The sequence below is a fragment of the Cupressus sempervirens genome, chromosome 7 (assembly GCF_028749045.1).
Source record: "Cupressus sempervirens isolate cs-2001-9-10 chromosome 7, ASM2874904v1, whole genome shotgun sequence".
In the NCBI taxonomy this organism is placed as follows: Eukaryota; Viridiplantae; Streptophyta; class Pinopsida; order Cupressales; family Cupressaceae; genus Cupressus; species Cupressus sempervirens.
The window spans coordinates 799,576,565-799,590,775 of NC_143124.1; the positions used below are offsets into that span (position 1 = coordinate 799,576,565).

Here is a 14,211-nt window from a genome sequence, read left to right on the forward strand (position 1 = left end):
TGCATCCAACTTTTGTAATCATAACATGGTCCAACATACTCCATCAATTCAGAAACTTTGTTGTAAGACACCTTTATGCCGTCCATAGAAAATAGGCCCAAACCATGTAATGCTGATGGTGCTATGCGATATATCCTCTCATTAACACAAAAATCAGTGTTTATTGGAGGAAGTTCCTTGGGTACCCAATGTTTCTGTAGATGTTGGTACCTCAAGGGCACGTTGATGTCACCTTCCGTCTCATCATCATAAGAACATGACCCCCCTTGAGCAAGGAAAAATTTCATGTGTTTATTGAATTTCCTTCTAGTCCTTTAACCTCTAGTTAATCTCCCTGTTCTAGATAAACTGCATGTCTCGCTTTCCTCTTCTATTCCTATATTTCCCTCACTCGAGGAAGACACTTCTGACAAATACCTATTCGCTGCTACCTGCAAATGGGAGAGATCTTAGAAGACATCAATCTTACTATTGATAAGTGTATTAAATAGACTGTCTATAAGGAGTATTGACTTATACCTGTTGATCCATGAGACTATGCAGGATGCTCCTGAAAGGGGTTCAATTTCCTGCAAATGTAATTCAATTATCATGAGTATAATCACATCATAATCATAATCACACCATCATAAGCATCACATAAAAATTAAAAACATTAAAAGGTACACAATATAACACTTAAATCAGGCTCACATTATAGATATTATTCTAGTTACAACTCCCTTTTATAGATATTTAATGAATTCCCTTTTCTAAACTAAACACTTACAAATACTTTTGACCTGAAAGAAAATAAGGCTCAATACATTCACGCATCAATATGTGTTTTAAATAGTTTTATTTAATTAATTTAGATTAATAGTTAATTTAGATTAGCAGTATTCTATTCTATTTCTATTAGCATACCTCTAAATTTCATCATCATCATCCTTGTCGTCGTCATCATCATCATCATCATCCTCCTCGTCATCATCATCATCCTCATCATCATCATCATCATCCTCCTCGTCATCATCATCATCCTCACCATCATCATCATCGTCGTTGTCGTCGTCATCATCAACATCATCATCATCAACATCAACATCATCTTCATCTTCATCATCATCATCAGTAGCAACATCTACATCATCTTCTACTTCTTCGATATCTTCTTCTTCCATCGCATTATACTTTATTGGCCTTCCTCTTGGTTCATGTCTAACAACAAATGACCAACCCAGTTTATGTGGAACCTCTGAGTAAAATACCTGCTCACATTGGCTTGGAAGAACATAGGGCTCATCCCCAACTGGCTCAAATGACCTTGTATTAACCATTGTAAATCCATTATCATGTTCAATAACAGTTCTATCAGGATCATTTGGATTAAGTCGTAGCCTGTACCATTTGACAATGAAGAGTACTAATTTGAAGGAAGTAAAATCACAGTCTAGTATATCATCCAAAATGCCATAGTATCGATTTTCAGACTCTCGAGGATGTAAGTCATTTCTAGATGAAATATTAGTCACTTGAAAGACTGCAGTTATTCCTGAATCACAAGTTTTCTTCGTGTCATCCAACACTTTGATGCAAAATTTTTGACCATTACAGAACATAGCCTTGTGGTGTTTAACCTGCAATAATATGTGAAACATGTCAAAATTACTGTATCATGAGTTGATAAACATACGGGTGATTAATAAATTTGTACATACCTAGAAATCTCTTAAACCACATGCTAAATCTATTTCCCTTTGCGTAACATTGGAATCTCCATTACGATGAGCTTCTTTAACCAATGAAGATACACCTTCCCATGTTAATGTCTGACCAGAATGTTGACCTCGTTCAATCCATACTGTCATCCAATCAAGATTTTTTGCAATATACAAATGTAGTGCATCCCACTCTTGAGCACCTTTCACTTTCCTCAATGTACCTTTCCCAATCAAGTGCTCCCCTTCTAATTTTTTAAAAGGCTCGAGATCCCAAATCCAATCTACACGGATATTTGATGCAAACTTAGGAAGATATTCAGTAATGTACACCATAGTCTGGTATACCATATATCCCTCTACCATAGAACCCTCAGGATGTGCTCTTTGTCGAACCAAAGCCTTCAAAGATTTCAAGTGCCTCTCAACCATCCACATTGACCTATTGTGTACAGGTCCACACAATTCAATCTTCTCAACTAGGTGTATGAGGTAGTGTTCCTGTGCATTGAAAAAAGTTGGAGGTAGACACTTTTGCATTTCACACAGTAAATGAGGAATTGTTCTCTTCCAATAGTTTATATCTTCTTTATGGATTTCTTTAGATGACAACCACCTACATTAAGAGATTCAAGGCACAAAAAATATATAGATACGAGACTTTACAAAATAATATACAATAGATTACATAGCAAGAAAAACAAATCATGAATATAATAAATATATACAACAAATTGAACAGATATTACTGCTTACCTCATGTATTTTCCAAGATCGTATATCACTTGTTTGATGTTATTGTTGAAGGGCTCTGGGAGAGATAGAGGAAGCACGTACTGCAGTAATTATAAACCAATCATTTCATTGTTTTCTAACATAACATAACGAACAGTACACGTAGTTTATGAATATATTGTAAATACAGAAGAACATAACTTACCTTGATGAAAGTATGCCAATCATGCGTTTTGAGCCCTGGCCCAAATTCACTTTTTTTTGATATGAGATTGTTTATGTTCGCAGCAAATCCTATGGGAAATCAAATTTTTCATATGACTTCTTTTATGGCATCACTTTGCTGCTCCGTTAATAACCAAGGAAGGGCACTTATATTAATCTGATCTTTGTTGCTATTTGAGTGAATGAAATTCTTCAATGCATGATTGGATTCATGAATGTCATTACAAATTTTGACAATTTTTTCTTTGTCACGCCTTCCATCCAATATTTTCCACAATGTCTCTATTATATTCTTTCCAATATGCATAGAATCAAAAAAATGCACAATTTGTAAGTGCTCATAGTAGGGCAACCTGCTAAATTGTCTGGGATAGCTTTTTAGTCCCTTTGGAAGGTTGTCAGTACTGCCTTGACGACCTTCACGATCATCAATTACACAATTAGTAAACAAAAATCACAATAGAAATATATAAATTACAAACATAAACCATTAGGTCGAATGACATTACCTCGACGATTAATTCTATTATATTCCAACTTCCATAGGCAAGGTGTCATTCTTCGTGGCTTTGATGTAGTCTCTTCTATCCCATTGAAAAGATGTTTTTCTGTACTTTGATACTTATGATTCCTGTGGAGGAAGTGTCTACACTCATCAAACACCTGCTTTCTTAAACTTTTTGAATGACAGGATTTCATTTTTGGACCACAAACTGGACATGCAAATTTTCCCTTTGTTTGAAGACCTACAAGATAATGATATAATTGGATTATTAAATATGTTGATTTTTATACATTAATGAATTATCATGCGCAACTTGAATTCACTATAACATACCACAAAAATGTGTTAGCCCTGGGGCATCATGTATTGTCCATGCAAGTATTGCATGGAATTGAAATTGTCTTTGTCCTATTGGTCTAGACACGTCATACATAGTGACACCGTTCCATAACTCCACCAACTCGTCGATAAGAGGCTCAATATATACATTCATATCTTTAACTTGATATTTACCTACTTAAATGAACAGTAACATTACATAATTATTGTGACCGTTTTACTGCAAGATTTGTAAGTACATGTAAATTAATAACTATCAAATGATAAGATACCTGGAACAATCATTGCCAACATAATGTGCTCCCTCTTTATTGACATCCATGGAGGAATGTTATTGTTGATAACAAAAATAGGCCACACCGAGTAAACAGATCTCATCTCTCCAAATGGATTGACACCATCCGCTGCCAATGAAAGCCTGAGATTACGAGGTTCTTCTTTGAAGTGTTGCCACTTTTCCTCTATGTGCATAAATGCCAAACCATCCATAGGGATTCGAATAATGTCATCTCGACTTCTATTGCGTGCATGATAGTCCATAAATTGAGCCAAGCTACTACACCTGAATAATTGTCGCATCCGTGGAATAATGGGGATGTAACGAAGAACCTTTTGAGGCACCTTTTTTGTTAGTCGATCTATTTGATATCTACTCATATGACATACAGGGCACTGTGTTGCAAATTCATGTTCTTTATAATATATAATATGATCATTGGGACAAGCATGTATTGCTTGATACTCCATTCCAATATCTTTCATAATAGTAGATAATTCTCGATATGAGTGAGGTAGAATATTTGATGATGGTAACAGAAACTCGCCTATCAATCTATAGGAAAAAATATAAGTTGTTAATATAAACAATATTAGTGGTACATTATTCACCCTTTGTTAACTATAAAGACATATATGACATACCTTAACATACGTGACATAGTTATGTTGGATAAACCGCTCATAACCTTCAAGTTCAACAACAACAATACAACAGAGAGAAGAGTTGTTTGGGAGTCTTTATATAGGGGCTCGTATGCCTTCTCAAGTAGAGGTACATCGAGGCTATCATCATCAGATAAGCTTGGACTAAATGTGTCATGGATCAATGTATTTATATCATCATCTTCAATTGTGTTTTCTAGCGCATGATCGTCATCTTCCATGGGATCATTGTCTTCACCTTGGATATTTGCACCTCCATGTTCCTCCACTTCAAAAACTATATTCTTCGAATTTTTGTGGTTCATATCATGTACTTCCCTGGGGAGATCAACCTATATAAAATTGATTAACACAAATAAACCATGATCATCAACTCATCATAAAGTGATTTCATATGTATATAAATTGTTAAAATGATATAATGAACGAATTACCAGTGGATGATAGTCATGCCCCCCTTCAATGTGACCATTCTCCCTGCAATGTCTCTTAGCTGTTTTGATTCGTAGTCTTCTACGATTTAAGCCCTTACAAATTTTGCAAGGACAATAACATTTTCCATCACCTTTTCTTTTCAAGTTAGACCACAATCTAGCGATTGTCTCCCTATTTTGTTCTTCACTTATATTATCTGACATGATCGTTCTTTGCAGAAGCAAAAATCGGGCTATGAAAACTTCGGTCTACAACTTTCACAAACTAAGCAAAACTGTCAAAAGTACACAAATCTTCTTAGACCTAGCTAAATACTTTAATATTTTAAAAAATGCTTTCTTTGACTTTATTCCTAAGACATTTAATCCAATCACCTTTTATAACATTCAATCAATTTCTCTAGGCAAATTTCTGGATAAGATTATTTGTAAAACTTTGACCAACCGCCTGAAGGTCTTATTTCAAGAGACCTTACAACATTAAGCCACTAAAAAATATGCAATTTTCATACCCAAGCGCGTGGCTATATAACTCGTGCAACGACCTTCTTGCTTAGCTGTAGAAACTCTCCAACAATCAAATCATACAAGCTACAAGGCCTAACAGCAATTTCAAAACATATAAGCTAAAAGTCTAGTTAAAATATACATTAGATTAAAAAATATGCAATTTTCATACATGAGTGTGCAACTATATAACTCGTGCAACGGCCTTCTTGGTTAGCTGTAGAAGCTCTCCAGCAATCAAATCATACAAGCTACAAGGCCTAACAACAATTTCAGAACATATAAGCTACAAGGCAAGACATATTATATGACATGGAAAAAGGAACAAAATTTACAAGTGTTAGCAAGACATATTAAACGACATCATAGTGCTAGAGAGATCACAATTATATGCGTCTAGATTTTGATTGTAGTCTTTCAAAATTGTGTATGGACTATGGTAGTATATGCATTACATAAAGACCATTGTTATGATAGATTATAACATTTTCATTTCTGTTTTATGCATGTGAAGAGGAGGATATTGCAAATTGGAGCAGTGGGAGGTCCTCCACACTATCTGGTCAAAGATAGATCTATTTGGTGGGGGCTTTCCTATAATGGTAAACCTTTGGCTTTAACATAGAGTTGTTTAGCCAAGGCTTGGAACTTAAAGGGGATCTCGTTGATACAGGACATTATGGATGGTGGGCAGCTAAGGGAGTGGGAGGATATCAAATACAGATTTAACATTCCTGACTCGCAAAAAAAGACATATACCCTTATTAAGAAAGCAATGCTTAGTTGTAAGCCAAAAGAATTGTTAGATGCTAATGGATCCTTAAAGAAGATTAAATGGATTAATTGTAATCTGTTGTCAGAAAGTACTACCAAAAATGTTTATCTCTGTATGAAAAATGACTCCTCTCTCATAGCCAGGGTGTCTCAGTGTTGGGGGAAAATTAAGCCTTTTTCTATTTGGTCTTTTTTCTTTGAATACATGTTGAAAAGTAAAGCGGAGCCAAAAAAAAACTTTGTTTCAAGTGGTTGCTCTTATTTAAGAAGTTAGCTCTTGGGAAAGTCCTTTCATCAATTGGTCTTGCTCCTGTGTGTTGTAATATTTGTAATGTTCATGAGTCTTTTGAGTACCTATTTTTTGAATTTTTATATGCACGTAAGATATGGTCTATTTTTTTGGGGTCTCCATGTAAGTAGAACTGTATTAATAGTTTTTCCTAGTTAGAGATCCTTGCTGGATATGTGGATAGATTTGATTCTAAATTCAATAGTTTTTGGTTTGTTCTGACTATTGAGGTGTTATGGATTCTATGGAAGGACAGGAATAAAGAAATCTTTCAAGCCGAGAGGAGTAAGCTTACTGAGTTTAATTTTAAACTCACCCATTTTAATATTATGTCACAAGTATCATTGGTTCTTCAAATCAAAAGATCATACTTTATGAGGCTAATCTGTGAAGGGTGCTTAATGATAAAGAAAGATCAAGTTCAAGCTACAAACTATGTTTCAGGATTCCAATCCTTCTTGGCTCCAATAGAACTGGATGAATTGAACAAATATATTAGTGAATGTCAGTTGCAAGATGTCCCTCAAACTGAGCTTCCTCAAACAGGTTGGGAAAATATGTATAATCAAGAGGAGGATCAGGTTGATGTTGTTCAATCTGGTTGGGGAGCTGATCAGCAATCTGGTGGAGGTTTAGTCCATAATCATGAAGAGTAGGGACTAGTGTAGCATGATGGTTGGAATACAATGCCCAATCAAGATAATAGACAGAGTGAAGCTGATCAAGTGGCTCACGCAGAGGTGTCCAATGTCAAGGATGGATGGGGTCAATTTCAATAGTGAATTTTTAGATTATAAATTTGCTAATATTTGTAATGAAAATGGATTGTAGTCTAAGTATAGCTAGTTAAAAAGAACTGATACCGTCACCCCCTAATTTTGTAATTGTATATATTCAAGGGGGTGTGAAAAGTCCTTTTTTTTTCTTTTTCTTTTCAGAACTCTGAACTCGTGATGTAGATATTTATTAAACTATCTTAGTAGAAAATATATATATTATTATTATTGATAAATAGTTAGAATAATAAAATTACTACAAATAATAATAACTCTAAAAATAAAAATAAAAATAAAAGTGAAAATATATTAACTTCAGGATTGAAAAAATTGATTGGCGAAATTAATAAAAGAGAGATGAAAACAAAGAGGGAAACTTAGATTTTAAATGAAAGTTTTGTATTTAAGAGTAATAAAAGTTTTAAGTCTTCAAATGTCGGCCGTTATTTCTGAGCTACATTATTTCAAGACTAAGATTCGGTTGGCATTCTATTTAATGACTTTTTTAAAAGCCAATTTTTCCAATCACTGACGAGTGATTATTTTATAGGACAAAAAATGAACAGACTGTGAAAACCACGAATAAATCATAATACAATTATTCGCCAATAATTGTTTCTGTAAAAATGCTTAATTTTGGCTGCATAGATGCTGCAAAACTGTATTCCTAAAGGCCATATCACCTGGATTAAAAAAGGTAGTTCAAATTAGAAACCACAAAATTTAACAGCAGATATCTGTTGTTTGATTATTTTTTCCTGACGAAGCTTATCTAGATGAGCAATTTGCAACTAAAAAGTTCAGACCCACAGTGGAAAAGGTGCGATCTTTGTGAAATAGAAGAGGAAACTTGGAAACATATATTCATTCTACATAAAATTTAGATTTCAAACAAAGAAGAAACATTTACTGTAGCATCACATTGCACAAAGAACAAAATCAAGAAATAATTCTGTTAAGAATTTCAAAGAGGGTAATGGCAGTTGCAAAGGAGATAATGAAAAGAGTTGTCTTCTTAGAGAGTATGCACTGAAATGGTTCAACTCATATATCTCTAGGAAGCACACTTTTAAAGAGGTTGAAGAGGAAGCAAATAACATGCAAAATGCAGAGCAAGATCACATGAGGAAGAGGGAAAGAAAGGATATAGATGATGGTAGCTCTCACTGTAAAGAGGTTAGCAAGATCTAATGTTCTTTTCTATAAACATCTTCTAAATGCAATCACCACTAAATGTATTGTTCATATTTATAAAAGAATGAATACTAAATATGTAAGAAATATCTCCTCCATATGAATACCTATTTTACTTCTAAAATTGCTAAAAGGTTATAGTGTCCTTTATTCCATGAATATTTTGATTGTGCTTGTAAGCACTACAGAATCTAAGTGGTCACCCATACAGTTTCCAATTACAGGTGGATGACAGGTGGGCAACACAACATTTTCCCCTCCATGATTGCCTTTGATTCTGGCTATTTGAGATAAAATATTGGTTGTTGACATGATACAATTTGCATCTCAACTGTTAAAAAGTGGGAGACGCTCTTATATGTCGTTGAGGATGAACCGACAAAGGACAAGCTCTGACTTCCCATTGGGTAATTTTGGTGCATTTCAATCAGCTACTTAACAATTCAATCAAATAAATTATTTATTTATTATATTTAATACATTTAGGCTAAATACATGGGTGAGAGGTCATAAATTGAAATCTTATAGGAAACATGTATGCACGTCTTCTTTGTAACACAATTAAATAGTTCTTTTGAGAAGTACCAAATATCCTTATATTGCTGTAAGTTTCTATAAATCCATGTACACATTACTTGATATCATAGATTATAATAGAAGTGTTTTATTTCTTTCTTTTGATTGCAGTTATCAAGAAACCAATGGAAACAGAGAAGCAGGGGGTTTTGTTGGCATATGAACTTCTAGTGTCGCAACAATCTGGAGTGGCAGGTCGTAAGATATTAGAGCATGTGGAGCAGTTCCAGTCATTTTCTGAAGGAAAATCTTCAACTCATTTAAAATCAAATGATGATTGTCAAATTTCATCAAAATCTCTAGAACCTTTGGCTTTGACAATTAAAGGTACATCTTCCTCAAGATTTTTGGGCATGTATCAAATTTTAAATCTAATTTTATGTGACAGTTTTGTAATTCATTTTTTCAATCCAATTGTAACTGTATTGTAAACTGTTAATAGCTCAATTACAAGCCTATAATCTAAAAACAAAACATCAATTCTAGTAGAGCTCTAAATCAAATACATTAATATATAATAATTCAAATATACCTTCTCACACATTGTTCGAATAGACTCCATTGTTCTCCAATCCTTCAAGACCTTGTACATAATTGTATTATTTCAGCATTAAATACTAACTTAAAATGACATGAAAGAAAAATATTGTTGATTGATGACACAAAGAAGATAGAAAAATAATACTAATCATAATAAACAGACAATGATAACATGCCGGCAATAATACTTAATGTGATTTTTTAAATATCAACACACTAAAAAACCTCCATTTTACATCTGAAAGTATATTTAACAAGCAATAAATTTTCATTTAATTTTTTCCTGCATTTGAACAGTTTATATTTTATTTATTTTCTAATAATTGCTTCTCATTTGTTCCATAGAAAACACAATACCAGTATCAAGTTCAAACGGACTCTCTACATTAAATATTGCAACACCTTCATTTTGTATTAGTCATTGAAACATCTGCCTTGGACCTATTGGAGCATCATCTAGTATCACTAATGTTGTTGAAAGTATTCCAATAGTTCCAAAAGAGATGAAATGCTTTCAAATGTGTTTATCAGATGTATATGGGGTTCCTGAAAAGACAAAAGGTTTTTGAATGTGTTTATCAGAGGTATGTAAGGTTAATAATGGACTATGTCCCTAATTTTCCCCCTTTCTCAAATTCAAAACCCCCGTTTTGTCAAATTTGTCCATTGAGCGAGACCATGACTACACAGGTGTTGCAAAGATCTTGAAGAAATATGAAAAGACAACGGGAGGCGTGTTATGGCAGCCATTCATCCAGGAGGTTCTGCAACAACCATTCTTCACCACAGAGCTTCTCTCCAATCTCGTCAAGAAATGTGAAGAAAAACCCTCGAATTTGAGCAATGTCGCATGCTAGAGAGTATTGCGCATCCGTGAAGCATCCAAGGAAGCATTTTTACAAAGCGCGAGCTCACAACAATCCTCTCAGTGATTCACACTTTCCTGTACCTCTCTGTCCGACTCAATTCGATTATGCCGACCATTTCCCTTCATATTTCTCCAGAAAACATCTCCAAGACAACAAATCTCCAGCGCCTAACCCTAATGGCGAAGCTCAAGAAGAACATGAAGTCTCGAACTCTAAGGATTTGAAACCAACGAACGCATGTTCTGCCTCAACTGGTCAAGAAAAGAAAATTTGGTTTGCAGATATTGGTTGCGGCTTTGGTGGGCTTCTGGTGTAGCTTTCACCCATTTTCCCATCGACCCTGATGATAGGCATGGAGCTCCGTGACAAGGTAAGCGAGTATGTTAAAGAAAGAATTTTGGCTTTGCGAAAAGCGAATCCGGGCCATTATGATAATATCTCTGTAGTGTCCCTACTGAGTTTGTTTCCAGAGCATATAAAAAGGAAAAAGGAGGAGAAAGAAGTAGTAGAAACTTTTCTATACCTTGGGTGCTTGATTTGGCAATTCGGAGGCAATGATAATTCTCGGCGGCAGCGGAGCTTGATTCGGCGGCAGCAGATAATGAGCAATGTGCCTCTTTTTTTTTTTTTCCTTATACCTCGATGACGTCTCAATTGCGACGTCGTCGGGCTATAAGGCAAAAAAAAAGCCAAATGCAAATTGATGTCGCAAAACACTCCCAAATCTATTAGTGCACGTCCATCTAGGTGCAAAATTACATAATAATACAATATAAAAATATTATGCAATGTGTGCAACACCCATTATCTCAACAATCTCCCACTTGTTGTATACATTGCATAGGTTCAATTTGTAGTGACATAAATGAACAAGGGAACAATTCCTCCTAGCACATCCACCATCATGGATTAAAGTACATGAAGTGCCTCCATCATTGTACCCACAACAAGATCAAGGTATCCAACATCTCAAACATGAATGATCACACCTCCTATTATGACACTGCCACCGAACATACATAGAAGCCATTCAAAGAGAAAGCCACCCAACCTATTGAAGTAGGTCATAAAATCCTGTACCAACTAAAACTCCAAGAACAAAAACTTGATCCAAAGGTAATCACATGTATCCGTAGTTATCAAAATATCCATAACTAAAATAACACCCACAACATGTGCCAAACCCATCCAACTATCCATACCTCCAAAGGTGTACTAAGTGAATTTCACATCATTAAAATATCCAATCTGTAACCCGCAATCATAAGCCTCAAGAGAAATACCTACCACATATATACCAAGAAGCTCCTACTATAAAAGATAATGTCAAATCTATAACCAATCCACTCACAACATCTCAAAGAAGTGAATTCATGTAGTATTAAGGACATCCACAATCAGAGATTACTTTAGCGGTGAACATCGCCATTTGGCAATCCCATCTCATGGGTCGATCATCATTTGGCAAATAGTGCATGCAACATAGGTCAACTACGTCATTGGATATTTATCAGATTTGGGTCCAAAGCATGTGGTAGTCTCCCATTAGTTATCACATGATTGGTCAAAAATATCAGTCCAATCACCAATGTAACGTACATTTTGGATACATTTATTTTAAACATTTTGCCATCCTTTGCATGTTGTTTCTTATTGGTCTACATTCTTTTTCCATTACTACAACCAAATAATTTTCTCTTGGGTTGGGCATCGCCTACCATTTTTTTGACATGTGTCAACCATCAGTCCCGTTTAGCCTGCTATTTCCTATTTTGGGCTTGCATAGGAAGGCGTGTTTATTCTATATTTGACATTCTCTCTTGTTAATATTGCATAACTCACCAACCTAGATTGGACTATAAGATATTATTATTCTACACAATTCACTTTTTTTAGTTCTGGAGACTAGCATTTCTTATTCCTGTTGATGTTTCAGAGTGCTGAGTGCATTGCCCATTGACTCATGGACCGTGGTTTTTGTAAAAGGAAAGTAATTTTTAATTTATTTTTTATTTTGATAGTGGTACTAGTACAGTGGTAATAATTCTTTTTTTAGTTTTTCTATCTAGTGTCCACTAGTGATTGGACATCTGACATGCTAAGATAGCCTATAGGTTTGCAAATTTTATTGGGTAGTACTTTAGACTGTAGTACCCTTTTTTTGAGAATGAATCATATTATTGTTATTATATGTATTCTAAGTAGTCTACTATCACTATTTATAGTCTTTGACTTGTCACTATTCGAGTCTTTTGTTTAACAACTAAGTTGATTTATTTTTTGCAACCTTTATTGGTTTGCAATGTCAAACAAGAGGCATAACAAGGGTTCTAATAGGATCCCTGCAAGCTAAGAGAGGCCACCATTACCAAAACACAAAACTATATCATTATATTTTGGTGGTGGAAATGTTAGCAACCTACAAGATTCACAAGTTAGATCTCCAGTGCTTATTGAAAAAGGAGATTCATCACAAGTTGGAGACTTAGACCATATTGAAGAAATTCAAGTTGGTGAACCTGATATCTTAGTTGAGGACAAACTTGAACATAATTTGGAGGCATTTCCCCTAAGTAGGGAGTCACAAACTGATATTATAGAGTTGGAGTCAGTTTTGAACCAGTCAGGTGAGAAAACAAAAAATGATTCCATAAATCATGTTCATGCATAAAAGGGGAAAAGAAAATTGGAATAAAGGAAAGATCAATCTCATTGGGATCTATCTAAAAGAAATTTTTAACTAGAATGGGTGGAAAAGTACTGGTTCATTGAACTAGTGGCCAATCCAATTGATGATACGCCTCTTGTAAAATGCAGATTTAATATTTGCACAGAGATAACAAAGAAGGAGAAGTGGTTGGAGCTTAAATTTGATACCATAGAAAATCACATCAGTAAAGTTTACAAAAGGAAAACTATAGATGGAGTTGAAAAATTTGTGGTAACTTTGAAAACAAAGGACAACTATTTGCATATCAGGAATGCCAAAATATACAAGTTACACCAGTAATTATGGGAGAAGCATTTTGTAGTAAAAGGTTCCATCGAAGATTTCATCGGGAAAGCAATGGAAGTGTAAAACATGGGAAAAGTAGTTCAATTAAGTGTGGTCTTTTATATTTTGATTAGAAGACATCCTATGATGAACTACCCTTCAATTATTGCCTTATTGCACTTTTTTAAAGTTTGAAACTATCTGAATAGTCACTGGTTAGTAAATAGTGGGTGAGAATGGGCTAGATGTCTTGCATAGGTTCAAAAAGAAGATATGAAGAAAAAAATAAAGCACTCAAATTTCATTGCATTGTCTCTAAATGAAGTCACAACAATTGACAATACTTCTTGAGTGTGTATGCATGTTTATACTATAAACAATCTTTGTCATCAACCCTTTCTACTATTTGTTGCTAAATTGAATTGTAGTGTGACAGTTGAAAACTTATATGATTTATTAAAAAGTACTATAATTGAATGTGGAGGTTTGGATAAAATGGAGATTTTCAAAAATTTGGTGTGTGTTATGCAAGGTCATAAAGGTGGTTTTTGTAAAAAGATCAAGAATCATTTGGCACCCTATGCTATTCCCATTCATTGCATGGCCCATTGAATGAATCTAGCTTTTGGAATTGTCAACGATTTTGGTTGTGTAAGTAAAGTGGAATCTCTAATCAAAGAGATTTACCAATACTTTTGCTGACGTCCAAAGATTACTTTAGTGGAAAATATTCACCTTTTGGCAATCCCATCTCATGGGTTAATCATCACTTGGTGAATAGCACATGCAATGTAGGCCAACCACATCACCA

General features: G+C 34.5%; 1 pseudogene; it reads left to right on the forward strand.

Moving 5' to 3' along the window:
* Positions 1 to 10,379: 10,379 nt before the first annotated feature.
* On the forward strand, positions 10,380 to 11,051 carry LOC149549786 (tRNA (guanine-N(7)-)-methyltransferase pseudogene; annotated as a pseudogene).
* The last annotated feature ends 3,160 nt before the right edge of the window (positions 11,052 to 14,211 follow it).